The sequence below is a fragment of the Nuphar pumila genome, chromosome 1 (assembly GCF_984573655.1).
Source record: "Nuphar pumila chromosome 1, dmNupPumi1.hap1.1, whole genome shotgun sequence".
Lineage (NCBI taxonomy): Eukaryota > Viridiplantae > Streptophyta > Magnoliopsida > Nymphaeales > Nymphaeaceae > Nuphar > Nuphar pumila.
Window position 1 is genome coordinate 153,842,615 of NC_143249.1, and position 4,465 is coordinate 153,847,079.

General features: G+C 45.7%; 1 non-coding gene across 1 annotated transcript; it reads left to right on the top strand.

Moving 5' to 3' along the window:
* The first annotated feature begins 4,072 nt into the window (after positions 1–4,072).
* LOC149849231 (small nucleolar RNA R71) lies at positions 4,073–4,178 on the top strand. Its single transcript, XR_016426493.1, has one exon. It is a non-coding gene; the product is annotated as a small nucleolar RNA R71 (small nucleolar RNA).
* Positions 4,179–4,465: the final 287 nt, after the last annotated feature.

Here is a 4,465-nt window from a genome sequence, read left to right on the forward strand (position 1 = left end):
CCTCGACCCACTTGGACACATAATCAACCGCCACAAGAATGTATAAATTTCCGAATGAAGGCGGAAATGGTCCCATGAAATCAATGCCCCAAACATCAAAAATCTCGGCAATCAAAATCGGAAGCAAGGGCATCATGTCCCTCTTGGACATGTTCCCAATCTGCTGACATCTAACACATCTCCTACAAAACTCATGCACATCCCTGTGGAGTGTAGGCCAATAAAATCCAGACTGCAAAACCTTTGCAGCCGTCTTCTTACTGCTAAAATGCCCTCCACATGCTAACGAATGGGAAAAACTCAAAATGGACTCGTACTCCTCCTCCGGCACACATCTCCTAATGATCTGGTCTGCGCAATATCGGAACAACTCTGGTTCATCCCAATAATAGTGCCTCACCTGAGATAAGAATCTCTCACGCTCATTCTTGTTCCAATGCTCAGGTATCTGTCGTGAAACCAGATAGTTCATAATGTCCGCAAACCAGGGTAACTGCGATGTTCTGACTGACATGATCTGCTCGTCGGGGAAAGAATCACTGATCGGCCTCTGATCCTGCGTGGTCTCCACGATCAGTCTAGACAAATGGTCTGCTACTACATTCTCGCTTCCCTTCTTATCTCGAATCTCGAGATCAAACTCCTGTAGTAGTATAACCCAACGAATGAGTCTCGGTTTGGTGTCTTTCTTATTCAACAAATATTTTAATGCAACATGGTCAGAATAGACAACCACCTTCGAATCGAGCAAATAGGACCTAAACTTGTCCAATGTGAATACTACAGCAAGTAGCTCGTTCTCTATCGTGGTATAATTCATCTGAGCATCAGACAAAGTTCTACTTGCGTAGTAAATCACATAGGGCTTCCTATCAATGCACTGTCCTAAAATAGCCCCCATAGCATAATCAGAAGCATCGCACATAATCTCAAATGGGAGAGTCCAATCCATAGGTCTCAGAATGGGTGCAGTAATCAAGGCTTCTTTGAGAATCTCAAAGGCCTTCATGCAATCCTCGCTAAAAACAAAGGGTTGGTCCTTCTCCAATAAAGTACAAAGCGGTCGAGAGATTTTGCTGAAATCCTTTATGAACCGCCTATAAAAACCCGCATGCCCTAAAAATGACCTAATCTGCCTCACAGTGGTAGGTGGAGTCAAACGAGAAATGGATTCCACCTTCGCTCTGTCAACCTCAATGCCTCTCTTGGACACAATGTGTCCAAGCACAATCCCCTCCTGGACCATAAAATGGCTCTTTTCCCAACTCAGGACAAGATTTGTCTCCGCACACCTATTCATAACTCGAGTAAGTTTTTGGAGGCAATCTTCAAATGAAGAGCCATACACTGAAAAATCGTCAATGAAAACCTCCATCACATCATCTATCATGTCTGAGAAGATAGCAAGCATGCACCTCTGAAAAGTTGTCGGGGCATTGCAGAGCCCAAACAACATACGTCTGAACGCAAAGGTGCCATAAGGACATGTAAATGTCGTCTTCTCCTGGTTGTCAGGATGAACAACTACCTGATTGTATCCTGAATACCCATCTAGAAAGCAATAGTAGCTCTGTCCTGCGAGTCTCTCTAATATCTGATCAATGAACGACAACGAGAAATGATATTTCCTAGTTGCCACGTTCAGCTTCCTATAATCAATGCAGACTCGCCATCCTGTAGTGGTCCTCATCGAAATTCTTTCACTCTTCTCGTTCTTCACAACAGTGAGTCCTGACTTCTTCGAAACAACCTGAATCAGACTGACCCACTGGCTATCAGAAATAGGGTAGATAATTTCGTCATCCAACCACTTCACCACCTCATTCTTCACCACTTTCTTCATGTTGGGATTTAACCTTCTATGCATGCAGAATGAATGATCAATCCCCTTCAAATCAGCAACTCCCCGGCAAATCGCTGCCTTGTGCTCTCGTAGAATAGTCAACAATCTCTGCTCCTGCTCTTTAGTGAGCAGGGACGAGATGATCATAGGCAGAGTCTTATCATCTCTGAGATATGCATACTTGAGTGAATCCGGTAAGGATTTCAACTCAAGTTTCGGAGGAGACTCGATCGAAGATTTGGCGGGGGACTCCGCAAGTGGTGGGAGAGGCTCAATGATAGATCTCCAAGGTGATCTTTCTGACGACACTCTAGACACATCTAAGCTAACTATACAACTATCTTTCTCTATATGGTACAGATCTAACGGATCCTCAGTAATGTACAACTCGGGTTGCTCCTCCACTAACTCCTGTGCAATATCTACATGGAAGCAGTCCATGTCTCCTGCTGGTCCCATAGCGGCATTGAAAATATTTAGCTTGACCTTCCTGTTGCCGAATGAGAAATCCATGGCTTCGGTCCTACAGTTGATGCATGCATTGGCAGTCGCCAAGAATGGTCTGCCCAAAATGATCGGAGTCTGGTGCTAGCTGTCTACACCTTCCATATCAAGAATAATGAAATCGACGGGGAAATAAAAATCATCCACTTTAACTAGCACATCCTCCAAGACACCTCTCGGTACCTTGACAGAACGATTTGCCAGCTGAAGTGTAATAGGAGTCAATCTCATCTCTCCTAGCCCAAAAGAATCAAAGAAATACTCGGGCAGAATGTTCACGCTTGCTCCAAGATCCAGCAATGTGCGTTCTATCCGGATGTTCCCTATAGTACAAGCAATGATAGAGGCTCCAGGGTCCTTGAGCTTTGGTGGTGTCTGATGCTGAAGTACTGAACTCACCTGCTTAGTAAGATGGACCCTGTTAGGAACTCTCTCTTTGGATTTCCTCTTCTGCGTACAGAGTTCCTTAAGGAATTTGGCATAAGCCGACACCTGCTGAATCGCATCGAGCAAAGGCAAGTTGATCTACACATGGTTGAAGATGTCAAGCATGCCCTGGATCTTCGTGCCCTGCTTCCCTCTGAATCCGGAAGACTCTAATGCTTTGGGATAGGGTGGCGGGGGAATATACGCGGGTGGTTCCTCCTCTTTGTGAGAAGGCTCACTCCTATCCTTCTGCACTGAGGATGAAGATGATGATGATGATGGTGATGATGGGGACGGGGATGGTAATGATGGCTGAGCCGACGAAGGTGAAACACTGGTCTCTGGCTCCTTGATCATCTCTACTATCTCTGCTCTCGACATGATACTCATGTCCACTCCTCAGGGCCATAACAGATTTGGCCTGCTGCTGTGACTCAGCATGAAACAGGCCTCCGGTCATCTGGTCCTTGCCCTTCGGGTTCATGATAGCCTGGCTCGACAATGTATCCTCGGGTCTCCTACTGATAGCCTCCGCTAACTGTCCCTTTTGCGACTCTAACTTCGCAATGGACTGCGTATGTGAGCTCAAGATCTGACTACACTTCTCGATGACATTCTGATTAGAGGTTTTCACCTCTTGGAATGCCTGGAGAAGTCTCTCCTCAAAAGATGTCTGCTGGGCAGACTCCTGCGGAATCGGGGGAGTAAATGAGGGAGAAGATTGAGAATAGCTCGGCCTCGGAAATGTTTGAGAAAAAGATGGCGGCCGAGCTGGCTGAGAGGATGTAGGCATCTTCATGAAAGACTGTTGATTCTTCCATGAAAAATTGGGATGGTTCGTCAACCCGGATTATATGTAGATGAGAATGGGTTGTTCTGCGGTCTGACGTAACTCTGAGCTGCCTGAACTTGTTTTTGAACAAATTCAGGGTACTGAACTGCCAAAGGGCACTCAGTAATATCATGTGTTCGATTGGCACACAGAGTACACACCTGCTGAGTAGTGGGTGGTCCTGAGAGAAGCTGGTCCAGCTTCTGAGCAATCATGTCTACCTTGCACTGTAGTGCAGTAGATGGACCAATCTCAAGAACACAAGCTTTCTTCTGAGTGCTGGGTGTGGCTCTCTTCGAATAAGAGCTCGAAGCATGGTGGAGAGAATTCTCGGCCAATGTATCAAATAACCTTCATGCTTCATCCTCGCTCTTCAACATGAATGTCCTTCGCATGAAGAGTCGATCATCTGACGATTCCTGTCAGACAATATATCGTAAAAGCTCTACACCAGTTGCCATCTTGGCACTTGATGATGAGGACACTTCCTGAGGAGATCCTTCATTCTCTCCCAGGTCTCATGAAAGTGCTCACCATCTAGCTCTGAAAAGCTAGTGATGGCTCGCTGATATTGGTTTGTACGACCAATGGGAAAATACTTCCTAAGAAACTTCTGCTGTAACTGATCCTAGGACCCTATCTCTACAGAATCTAAGGACTTTAGCCAATACTTGGCCTTGGCCTTCAATGAAAACGGAAATAGGGTCAACCTCAAAGCATCATCGTCGAAATTCTGTATCTTTACAGTAGAACAGATCTCGAGGAATTCATCTAAATGTCGGTAGGGATCCTCGTAACTAAGGCCATAGAAAGAAGGGAGCATTTGAATAATGCTGGCCTTAATCTCGTAGTGAGGCGCT